The sequence below is a fragment of the Delphinapterus leucas genome, chromosome 18 (genome assembly GCF_059928025.1).
Source record: "Delphinapterus leucas isolate spDelLeu-1000000601 "Yukka" chromosome 18, BTC_Dleu_Yukka2, whole genome shotgun sequence".
NCBI lineage: Eukaryota > Metazoa > Chordata > Mammalia > Artiodactyla > Monodontidae > Delphinapterus > Delphinapterus leucas.
The window spans coordinates 18,689,935-18,702,545 of NC_143146.1; the positions used below are offsets into that span (position 1 = coordinate 18,689,935).

Below are 12,611 nucleotides of genomic sequence, written 5' to 3' on the forward strand. Positions count from 1 at the left end.
TACGACACGCAGTCAGGACTGAACGCCATTGTTCTATGCCTTGCGGGACTCACCCCTCCCCACCAGGAAATGGTATGTCCTGGGTACTCTTTCCCCAGGAACTCAAAGCTGGGCGTTTATTTAGTCCGCTTGAGAATTTTGCCCAGAACCAGTGATTCTGTTGCACTCTATTTTCAGGTGTGCGTGGAGGGGTGGGTGGGAGATGCCCAAAATAATTTCCGTTGATTGTCTCCAGCAGCTTTATCCTTTGCTATTTCTTTTTCAACCCTACTTCGAAGGTGCTTCCAGGAATGTGCAAGGTCAGGAGTCCAGTACGGCAGCGGCTCCCTCCCACCTTTAAAACCACTGTGTGGGAGGAGAGCCGTAGAAGGGTCCAGAAAAGAAGGAGCAAGCGAAGGGGAGGACGCGGAAGAAGGGCGCAGCAGGTGGGGCAAGAAAGGGAGGCGACCCCAGGAGGCCGAGAGGTACCGGCAACCCTGAAACCCCGCCCTGCTTCCCTGCGCACCGCGCAGCGCGTCCTGGCCGCTCAGGAGAGGTGGAGAGGGGCCGCCTCTGGCCGGCGGCGGCTGGCTCGCTGTCCCCCACCCCACCCCCAGGAGGCCGGGAGTACCAAACCCCAGGCCCAGCTCTGATCGCTGACTGTCCGCTCCCGGGCGAGGGCGGGTCCCCGCGTTCCCGTGGCGCGCGCTGGGCACTGGGAGCGCGCGTCGGGCCGGCGGCGGAGACAGAGGTGCGCCCGGTAGGAGGAGCCGGGGCAAGCGGCCGGGGAAGTGGCGCCGTCGTCCGGAAGCTTCTTCCTGGAAAGCCCCAGCAGATCAGCCCTTCTGCTTTTTCTTGCTTCTCGTTTGCTCCTTGCCTTCCTTCTGGGTTGCACGGGAGGACCTGGGCTTAGCTGATGAGGGACCCCTGGACCAGAAGGAACTGGCGCACACCGAGGGTGTGTGTGTGTGTGTGTGTGTGTGCGCGCGCGCGCGCGTGTGTGTGTGGTGTCTGTCGGAATCTGGCTTCACTTGGGTGCTGGGCATACTGGGTCAGAGCCTTTAAATTCAGCAAACCTAGACTGGTCAACTTCTGAGAAAGGCTGGAGTTGCAGTGGGGTCCAGCAGATAAGGAAATGCAGCTTGCCATTTATTCCTCTCAGTCTTGGGCTCACTCTGTGTAACTGGGTTGGCAGGTCTCTCATCAGAAGATGGAAAGTAAACAGAATATTTGGGTTTAAAGTCGCCAGCCTGTGGTCTGTGATGACCCGCCAGATATGACCTTGTCCATGGTTTCTTCCTCTAGAGTTTTATAGTACATGGTTAATCTTTCCTAATGGTACTTATCACACCAAATTTGATTTTTTAAACTGTTCTTTCATCTTTATATACTGAGTGCTTGGACACAGGAGGGACTCACAAAATGTCATGGAGTGACTGTCCTAATGCAGTAATTCTCAAACTTGAGCGGGCATGTCAGAATCGCCTGGAGGTATTGCTAGCAGAGTCTTCAGTCCTACTCTTGGAGTTTCAGATTCTGTAGGTTTGGAGGCCCACAGAATTCTCAGAAGCCTGAGAATCTGCATTTCTGACAAGTTCCCAGGTGTTCTTGTTGCTGATCTGGAGACCACACTTTGAGAACCACTGTTGTAGGGAATGATCCTCAGTCCTCACTGAATATTAGCATTAGATTCATCTTTGGAACTTTAAAACACAAACAAAACAACAAAAAATATGGCTCAGCCCCAGTGCCAGATATTCTGAATTAACTGGTTTGTCATGACACCGGGCCATTTTGATATGTTTTAAAATCTGCTCTGGATTCATTCTTAGGTGATTCTCATCTGCTGCTAAGGCTGAAACCCAGGCCACAGCACTGGCAAATACCACCATTAGAACCACCCATTTAGAGTAAGACATTTTTCCCCAAGCACACTCACTGCCTCGTTCGGGGATCAGTTTGATTGATTTGCTTATCCTGAAAAATGGGAAATGAGACATATGTAGTCCCACATGGGGAAATACTCTGGAAAGAAGGAGGGTTTGTCTTGCAGGCAGATGATCCAGAGAGAGGATAAAGCAGAGGGAAGGACATTCAAGTAGAGGTGACCTCATTGAGAATGATGCTCTTGGGCTTCCCTGGTGGTGCAGTGGTTGAGAGTCTGCCTGCCGATGCAGGGGACACGGATTCGTGCCCCGGTCCGGGAGGATCCCACATGCCGCGGAGCGGCTAGGCCCATGAGCCATGGCCGCTGAGCCTGCGCGTCCGGAGCCTGTGCTCCGCCACGGGAGAGGCCACAACAGTGAGAGGTCCGCGTACCACACACACAAAAAAAGAATGATGCTCTCATGTGGGCCTGAACTTCATCCCGCCTGCATCCCCACTCCTCCAGCCTTCTTCTTCCTAATTAGCCAAGAAACCCTCTTTATAACGTTGTCATTTAGTTTTAGCCAAAGGAAGTCATTATTTAGTGCTGGCCTTTTTAGGGAGGTGATCATATTTAAAGGTATGAACACCAGAAAGGATCTTCTGGAATCTAGACATGAACAGAAAAAGAGACTGGTAACTATAGGTGTGAATAAAGGCACATCTACTGAACCCCCTGAGGATCAGAACACAGGAGAGAGAGATCCTGTCAGTCTGGAAGAGACGCCCCTGGCGAGGCACAGGTCATCCAAGTGGGAGGAGAGATTTCATAAACCTCAATTCACACCTACTCTCCAATCTGCGAGTTCTCCTGCTAGTGGAACGAGCTTCTCTACCAATCTGATAGTTGAAATATAGCCTCTCGTTTTCATTTTGATTTGGAATTTTGAATTGCTAGTGAAGCTGAACATATTTATATGCTCACTCTCAATTTTAATTTACTATTCCACGACTTGATTATTCAAATCCTTTGTTTACTTTCTATGGGAATGTTTTTTCATAGTAACGCTTAGAGTTTTATGTGTTTTAAAGACATTGATTTCTTTTGTATACATTTTATATATTTGTCATTTTTCTTTGAATTAAAATTTAGTACTGAAGGTTTAAATGTTTGCACAATCAAATCTATTATTAATTTTTCCTTCTGGAGGTTCTGTTTGTCATTATCAAAAATTCTTTTTCATTTGTTAGTTAAATTAGATAAATATTCACTGTGAAATTTGTATATTTATTTTTCATTTAAGCTTCTAGTTGGTCTGGAAGTAATTTTGCTCTAAGAGATGAGGTAGGGATTGATTTTTGCTGCAGTTTTCAAATGGAGAGTTAGACCCAACACAATTTTTATTAACAACTTGTCTTTTTTCTTGATTTGAGATACCACCTTTATCTGTAATTATACCTAAGTGTATCTCTCTATATATATATGTTTATATATATATATATTCTGTCTCAAATATCAATCTATCTCTTCTCTGGCCAGTACCTCCCTTTTAAAACTTATTGTAGTTTTTTTTTAAAGAGGATTTTAATATTTCAAAGAGCAAGAACCTCCTTATTTAAAAAAGTTTCTTGTGTATTCTAGCTCATTTATTCTTCCAAATGATATAAGAGTTTGCTTTATTGCCTTCCCCAACCCAAAAATTATAATTATGACAATTTGGAACAGCTAAAGATGTTCAAGAATGTCATTCAGATGGAGGGAACAGTGTCAAGAAAATATCCCATATCATTTTCCCACATTACTGGGAAAATACCGCTCATGGACAGTTATCAACAGGTTCATAAGAGATTTCCTTTAGTTTGCTCAGGAATGGCAAGATAGTGAATATTCGAAGTTGCCTTTTGATTAATAAATTAGTTTAAAAATAATTAACTAACCGAAAAATATGACTAGATAGACTGTAGAATGTCTTAGAATGTATATTATTTGAGATAAGCTAAACTGCAAGGGATGGAGGTTTAAAGAATATGGAAGATGATTTCTTTCACAGGTAATATTTGCAGGTCGATAGGGCAACTATACTCCTCAAAGTTATTTGGTACCCAGGTTTCTGCCAATTTCATGTGGTGCATGGCAATCAAGAGACTGGATTGCTGCAATGTCTGAGTTACATCAAGAAAGAAGGGGAGAGAGTGCGTGGAACAGATAAGCTCAGGGTTTTAAGGCACGGCCTTATTTCATTATGAGACTGAAAAGGCATCCATCACTTCTGTTTATATTCCTTTGCTGAAAGTGTAGTCATGTGGCCACACCTAACGGTGAGTAAATTTAGGATGTACAGTCTTGATTGGGAGGGGACATGCCCGGAACAGCTGTTTAAACACATAGGGGGAGAGAAAGATTAGATCTTGATGGCCAGCCTGCAGTCACAGCTCAGGAAGAAGAGAAGCTTCTGTGCCTAATCCTATTTGAGCTTTCTGAAATGAATCCCACCTTCCCACACAAAGGATGTATCAATATATGAATCTTGATTCATTTAAATGAAGGATGAGTCCTGGCCAGACTGCATCTCCCTTTCCAGCTCTGCTTTTTCTCATTCTTGTTTTCCTGGTTCTTTGGCTTTGCCTTGGATTCTTCTTATATGGAGGCTAGCATTCCCCACTTAGCTCCCAGATAATATGGTAAGATTTGTACTTGGCAGAGAACCTGGTGGCTCCTCTCTCACTTTCCACCCTGGTCATGACGTCCAGGTCTCACTCTCCGGTTTCACATTTGTGAGAGAAGCCAAGAGTTACCCCTCTCCTGTATCTTGTCTCTCCACCGGGCTTGTTGATTTTTTCTTCAACCACACTTTGACAGGAGAGAGGGGCCTGAAATCTGGTGGGGTATTTTTTGATGGTAAATGAAATATTCGGCAACTTGCTATTTAAAAATAAGACAGAGTGAAAAAATGCAATTCAAGCTTGGGGTGTTCAGATATTGGTAACACTATTAGTAACGATGGGAGAAACTGATAGGTAGTTAAATGGAGGCTTGGGTAAGAAAATAAAATAAACACGACATTTGATCTGCTCTGCTAAAACTTTTGTTTCTGTGTTGAAAACTAGCCTATATGTGGTGGGTGGATAGAAAGACATCATTGTAATGCATCAATCACGTAGGTCAGTCCATGGGTGATTTGCCTCAGCAGGTTACTGTTTTACACCATCAAGTGATAGCAGCTGAACACAAATACAGTAACACAGCTGGTGTACAGGAATAGAGTCTGTGCGTGATGTTCCTTACCCTACGCTCTTCCTGTTGACTCAGCGTGGCCACAGGACACGGGCTTTGTCTTGGAAGTTCCTATTTTGCAACCCTCCCCGACATTTGTCCGTTTTGATCTTGTTTACAGCTCAGCAGCCTCAACTCTTCCTTATATCCCCTTCCGCCAATACTTTCACTTAGTATTTCTTTATTTATCAGGAATGTCAATGTCTTTTTATCAGAGCTAGTATTTTTCTCAAAATCATTATTGTTTTTGCTAGCATTCTTGTTGTGGATTGAATTGATAGTGAGTGGTCTGCCCATAATCTCATTTTTTGCATAATCTGTGGTTATTTTTCATGTATGATTTTGCTGAGTGTGGGTTTTTTTTTAGGAGTGGATATATTGCCTCATAGCATAAATTATATTTTGTAAATGCAACATGACCTGAGAAATGAAGTCAGCTGGTGATCTTGCTGTAGCATTTGATTTGTATTTTGTGTATATTTTGTTTTTCTCAATAAGAAAAGAACCCTAAAAACTTAGGGATATTTTTAAAAAATTATTCCTTATAAGGCCCAGCTTAGGGCTGTGTATTATATGGCTTCTAATGTTATTTACTTCTTGTACATCTGCCTTCCTGGGTGTGGGGAACTGAGAGTCTCCCCTTTGGCCCAAAACATGCCTTTCCCTGGGACAATGAAACCACTTTTATTGAGGACAGTGGCACATAGAACTTACTAAATGGTGCTGTGTGTGACCTAGGTACAGTGACTTAACGCGAACAGTTGATGTGCATCTTTTCCTTTGTAGATTTAGTAATAATCTATTAAATCAGATTAGGCACCCTAAGTCAATGTGGGCATTCCCCCGTCACACATAGTTAGGTTGGTACATCTTCTCTGCCTCTGAAACGAGATGGATGGCTGTGTATTTCAAGATGCAGGACCAGCCAATGTGTCAGCGCTAGAAAAAGCAAGTGGGTACAGTATTGCTCTAAAGCACTCTATTGGCTGAACATCTAAACTCCTTGCTTCCCGTAATTCCTATTAATGTTACAAAGAGCCAAAGCCAACTCTTTGCTTTGCCAATCCATAGCTGACTTTGCTGGTCCCTTATTATGTGAGCAGTTGGAAGGGCAATGGTACAGGAAGCTTGAGATGACCTGTAAAAATTGGCCAGGAGTCATTTGGAGTGATAGCTTCCGTTTCTCCAGAAACTGTTGAACCAAACTAGTGAAATTGTTGGAGATGTTGGATTGGCTACAATGGATTTGTCTGTCTGGCGTTTCTGCTGCTGTTCTTGGCTGCTTTCCCTTGTCTGCTGCTGTCTATACTGATGTCTGTGCAGCAGCGGGAAAGGGCAGAGTGATCTCAGGGGCATCATACCTTGTGAAGTCTCAGGCCACTTTTGTCTCTATGGAAGCTCCTAGTATACCCATAGGCATGATGGGTTAAGAGTAATACATATCCTTTTGCTTGAGTGGCTGATGTTTGAGATGGTTGCTTCCATATTTGCTAAACCTGTATCAGGAAAAGCAAACCCACATGGTCTCGAGTTAAGTGAGAAGGTCGTACACTGACATTTAGACCAAATCTGTTAGCAGCCAAGCCAATACTTGATATAGATTTAAACTCCATTTTTATTCACTAGAAGTCCTGTGTTTACTATTATTTTTTCAAGCAAAGATTTATAGCTGTTTAAGTATATAATGTTTTCATACAGTTTGAGTGAAATTATGTTTGCCGCTGTGTGAAATTCTTCCCGGTATTCTAAAATTAAGGCCATTCTTCGGCAATTTTCACACCCTTCCCCCACTGAGAGGGTCATTCTAAAATATTTATCTGTCATTTAATGAAGCCAATGCCACCTAAGGCAGTTTTGTACTAATTAACTTGGGTGTCATGGATTTTTTTTTTTAATAATTAGACCCTAGGTCTGACAGCAGGAAAATAAGATTTGATCTCTGTGCCTTTTTAGTAGCTGTGAAGCACATGAAACTGAATTTGTTTAATTTCGTTGAAAAGATTTTCCTTTCTCACCCCATTGCCTTATGTCTCTTGGGGGGAGAATCCCTTCTTTAACTAAATACATAGATTTCTGGGTACAGATGGAGACTTCTTTATATTCTGTTTACTGGTAATGGAAAACCAAACCTACGTTATGGATGGTGGGATCAGAGAACATTCCCCAGAAGGGGCTAGACCAGGGCTATTTGATTTCCAACTGAAAACCAGAGTTGAGGATTACTGACTCATTTTCGCCTTCAAGAGTATCCATTGCCATTTTCAAATAGTATTTTTCTCGAAGATTTAGCATGGCCAAATCAAGTAGGCAAAAGAGTTCTCAGCCTCTCTCTGTGTATATACATATGAACGTAGGGAGTGTGTGCAGATGTATGTGTCTTAGCCTGGCACCAAGGAACCTGAGCCCTTCTCCTCAATGAGGTTTTCTCTAACACCACTTTCATTGTATCTTTCTTTTTCCTCCTCAAGAGTTTAGAGGAGTTTCTCATGGGCCATCCTATTTCTGTCTCTCTTGGTGTCCAGAATTGCACTCCACCCAATTTCTATGTCTTTGCAACCCCTTATCAAACTGTCTGTTCCATCAAGTAGCTTCTTCATTGTTCCCTGTACACATCATGCTGATTTCTCTTTTTACTAGAAGTCTGGCATGTATTAGGTTTACTTGTCAGATGAATGAATAATTAAATGAATTCCTGGCTTAAGTGCTTTGCTCAGGCTGATTCTTAACGGGCCTGGGATGAAAGGAAAAGACATTCACACCCTTTTCTCTATTTGGCTTCAAATCCTCAGTGCTCATCTCCCATCTCTCTTCCTTCCTGAAGCCTTCCTTGGTAATGGTCTAGCTCTTTCCTTTCCCTTAATTCATCCTGAAGGTATCTATTATATATTTTAGTACTTAATTTTATGTTTAATTTAGCAGTTTAATGAACAATTGGATTCCCTATTTCACAGAGAGTTTTAACCACATGAAGATTTCTGAGTGCTGGGACCCTGCCATCTTTTTCTTTCATATCCTCCAAGGAATGTAGTGCACATACCAAGCACATAATATGCCCTTGATAATAAATACTTAGAGAATTGAAGTGAATGATATTGATTAATCTCTGAATGTGATCGATTTGTGTTATTGCTACAATGCAATCCATCACCTGTCTCTCTCTACTATGACCACTAAGCCAATAAATCACGTTGTCTACACACGCATAGCCATGTGTGATTTGCACACACAGACACACACACCAAAGAAGCAGTTGTCTACTGGAAGATTAATTTTTAGGTGGTTTGTGATGCTGTGCAAAAGAAAAGGAAGTAATTCGTTGCAATCTCTACTCAACCTCCTTCCCAACCATGGGAAACTTCCATGAACAGTCAAAAATGTTCTACCCTCTCCATCCTGGGCAAGCCTCTGTTGTTCAAAAGTTGTCCTGTATTTAATGACTGCTCTTCCATTTACAAACTGTATAACCTTGGGCAAGTGATGGAACCTATCTAAACCTTGATTTCATCCTTATAAAGTGAGAATAATCATGTCGCCCTTTTAAGGCCACTTTTGGGATTAGTAAGAATGCCATTACCAGTCACCATTTATTGAGATTACTCTGTTCCTGGCAGTGTGCTCTGTCCATAAATTTTCTCCTTTAATTGTCACAACATCTTTGGCATATACTAGATGCTCAGTAACAGTGGCTATTATATTTCATACCTTGACTTAAATACACACTGAGTCAGATTGAAGATTGCCAAAGACTCATTTTTCATTTCCCAGGATTGACAGAGAAGCTTAATGCAGTCAGGCTACTACCAGGTGCCTGTGGCCACAGGCCAGTGTAATGGTTGGTCTGCATGGAGGCCAGACCCTGGGTCCTGCCATCCCATCCCCATAATGGCCCTCGGACCCCGGGCGGCTTGCTATCACAGCAAAATCTGGCTTAGGAAACAAGAAGGTACTGCCCTGCGTTGCTTGAGAGCTGATTCACACTACAGTTCAGTAGAAATGGCAAGTCAATTTTATTAAGCACAAAAAGAGCTCACTTATGTAAAGTGAGGTGACACTTCAAGGATGGAGGAGTGTACAATCTGAATGCTGTGAGCAGGTCTTGTTTCCTCTGAGCTAAACACTGGAATAATGGGACTTAGCTTCTAACAGGAGGGATTTAGATTAAACTTTGGTTAAGAGTTTCTTGATGGTGAAAGTTTTGAGCTATTCGAGCACATGAACAATAGCACGTTCAGGAACTTATCTAGGGGTTTTATCTTTTCTTTACAGATTTCAGGGAACTTCTAGGAAGCAAAGAAATGGCCTGGATGGCCTCGAACAGTAAATTCCCAGGACAGCCATTCCTTTCCCCCTCGTTTCCTCTTCCCCTTCCTTTCTAAAACAAAATTATATTTTAAATTTTATTTCTTCCCCCGTTTCATCCAGTTAAACGTTAGACTTTGGGGTGTGGCCTGGAGATTGGTGCTTTTGAAAAACTCTGCAGATTATTCCATTGTGCACACAAGGTTGGCACCTGTCCTTTGGGTAGAACGAGTCCCAGAAACCGGGAGGGACTGATCCTGTGATGGGATCCAATACTGGAATGTAGTCCTATTACCTGGCACCTGTGGTTGCATCTTCCATTGTGATCCACAGAGCTGAGGTGAATGGAGAAAAGCTGTCTCCCCTCCACTTTTACAATAATTTTATAAAGTTCCCTAATGGAGGGATCTTAATATTAGTTTCTTACAGGTACTCTGACTGGTACATCTTCTAGGAACTTCTTATTGCAACCCCTCATGAGAAAATCAGCTGTAGAGCCTTTTCTATTACTGTATCCCACCAGAAGCTTTGCCTACTCATAATTAAGAACACTCATTGAGGTAATAATCAAGGGTATTTTTTATGTGCCAGATTCATTAGCATCCTCATTATACAAATAATGCAGACGAGGCATTGTTAAGGTTAAGAGAGGTTAAGTAACTTGTCTAAGGTCATACAACTTAAGAATGATAGAGCTTGATTCAAAGCCAAATCATTGACTTTCGAGCTCATCTTCATGGTCTTGGGATCCAGCCACAAGGGAGCTAGAGATTGGTGGCCAGGTGGTTAGCAAGAGATGAGCAGGACAGTAGTACTAGAAAGGGCTGTTGGAATACTTATGTTTTTTAACCCAACATGGAACTGAAGAATGCTTTTATTCACAAGGTAGCAGCCTCAGGAGATTGAGACTCAAAGGGAGATGACTAGAACAACTCAGGAAATCCGTCAAGATCACTGGAAGCAGATGGCTTACATCAGGGTTCTCCTCAGCTCTGGGAGGAAGAGGAATCAAAAAATCAAGAATTTGTTCAGAGTAGCTGTGTGTGTTGGGAGTCCCGTGAGAGGGCGATGGAGCCCCACCGTGTGAGTGGTTAGCGTGGCTGATGCTCTACGAGCGCTTGCCCCTGTTCTAAGCAAACCGTATGCAAGTGGGATGCTTTTTTTAAATGTCATCCTCAGAATAATTCGAAGAGATGAATAGCCTTTTCATTTCCATTTTAACTATCACACATATGAAGCTGTAACAAAATTACCCAAGTTCAAAGACAATAAATATTATAACTGAGATGTAAACCCTAGACTTCGGAGCCTTGGCCCTTCACCCCACACATGACTGTCCCCATCCCCAGCCTGGGGACTCCAGCTTCCTACTCATTCCTTTTTTTGTGAGGAACAGATCAGTCAGGAAAACTGAATTCTAACTATTTCCATTTATTAATCCAACTAAGTTAAACTGCTAGCACTGTCAAACATTCAGTATTTATGGAGGGCATTCGATGTGTCTGGTTTGGTGGGAGGGTAGGGAAGAGATTTCTGTTTTTGAGGAAGTCCCCTACAGTCTGTGAGCCGTGGTGAGAGACATGGCAGTTCACTCTCTCCCACATCCTAGAAGTGATCATGTGCTACAGGCCCAGTCAGCAAGGAGAGGTTCATGCCTGGGGCTTTGAACTTTCAGATCTTCAGGGGAGAAGTGCCCAGTGAGACATTTCCCACAGCGGTCTTGGAAGCATCCGAGGAGGCTTAGCTTGAGTGCCCACCGGGAGCACTGTTAATAAGAAAGCACCCTAATCGGGCTGTTCTGTGGGAGCGCGGAGCCCACCTCCTCTCCCTTGGGTGCTGTCCATTTGTGAGACTCATTCTCCAGCTGCCTTCCACCTCCCTCAGGCAAGCCTTTGAGATACTAGATACCCTTCAGTATTTTGTTTGTCTGCTTAAATTTGAATTGATTTCTGTTGCTTGCCACGAAGGACCCCTACTGATGCTGACTGCTACACTTTAGAACAACTTATAAGCAGACAGATTATATACAGGAAATATACAGACTCTCTCTCTCTCTCTCTCTCTCTATATATATATATATATACACACACATATTTTCCTTAATTGTTGTTATCTTACACTTTAGCTCCCTCAAAATCTTGGTCATATTATAGAAAAGTTTTTTCCTTCTCTTCTAATTCACTTACATTTATCTCACTTTCCAACTTTCTTTTGATCTACTTTCCTGATTTATTCATTTGACTGCTTCTCCAGATTTCTTTCCCAGCCAGGTGGGCCACATATGGAGTCTTTAATACTTCCGTCAGCTCTCTCTCTGGGTATTCTGCACCTTGGCTTACCCTAATCATAACCATGATCGCCTTGTACTTTTACAAGGAGTTCGCTTATTTCATTTATTTAGTGTAGTTAATGACGTAGTCATTGTCAGCTGAAAGTTTCTGCACTGCTTCAACTTGGAAATAGAAGAAGAGAAGTGCTGCCTTTTTTTTTTTTTTTTAATCTCTGAACTGGTTTGTATTGAAACAGAAAATGAGTATTTTAATTTTTTCATCGCTGTTGTATCTTCTGTGACCTCAAGTTAGATCATTAGAAATTCTTTCTCTTGTAACAGCACTTCTAAAACTCGAGGGTATTCAGGGACTATCTTTGGTTATTATGACCCTGACATAAAGGACAACATGAGCTGCTTTTGAGTAAAATAAAGTAACACGGAGGGAAAAATAGGCTGGTTAAAACTGCAAATAACATAGCTGTTCTTGCCTCTAAGGAAGTGGCATAGTTTCTCTCTGGAGACTTTGTTTAAGAAAATATTTAAAGGTCTGACCTTGGGAGCCAATGCCTATATGATTTGAAAGGAGACAGCAGAATAGAAGATTGGTAAATTGACTGCAAAATGAAGAGAAATCGAATGGTGGGAGCTTCCTAGGAGAAGTGAGAGGGACAGATCAGGACTTGCAATATGGGAGGAGGTCACCACCACACAAGGGTAAATGTTCTGTAGCGCAGGAGATAGTTGAGGGAATGTCTAATATTGAATTTTTGTTCCAAACCTCCAATAAAGAATGCTACATGTCCCCTTGATTTAATGACCTTCTGAGGTGTGAATGGGTAGGGGTGATTGCCAACCAAGAGAGTAGAGGCCTCAGATGGGATAATGAAATAGTGCAGAGGGGAAGTGACTTAGTAATTGACA

At 42.6% G+C, this 12,611-nt stretch overlaps 1 long non-coding RNA gene across 1 annotated transcript in view; it reads left to right on the forward strand.

The window, feature by feature from the left end:
- The first annotated feature begins 217 nt into the window (after positions 1–217).
- The window catches only part of LOC111176463 (uncharacterized), a 29,397-nt gene continuing 17,003 nt past the window's right edge, over positions 218–12,611 (forward strand). The window contains exon 1 of the long non-coding RNA XR_002645046.2: positions 218–464. This is a non-coding gene — a long non-coding RNA (uncharacterized LOC111176463). The remainder of the gene's footprint in view (positions 465–12,611) is intronic.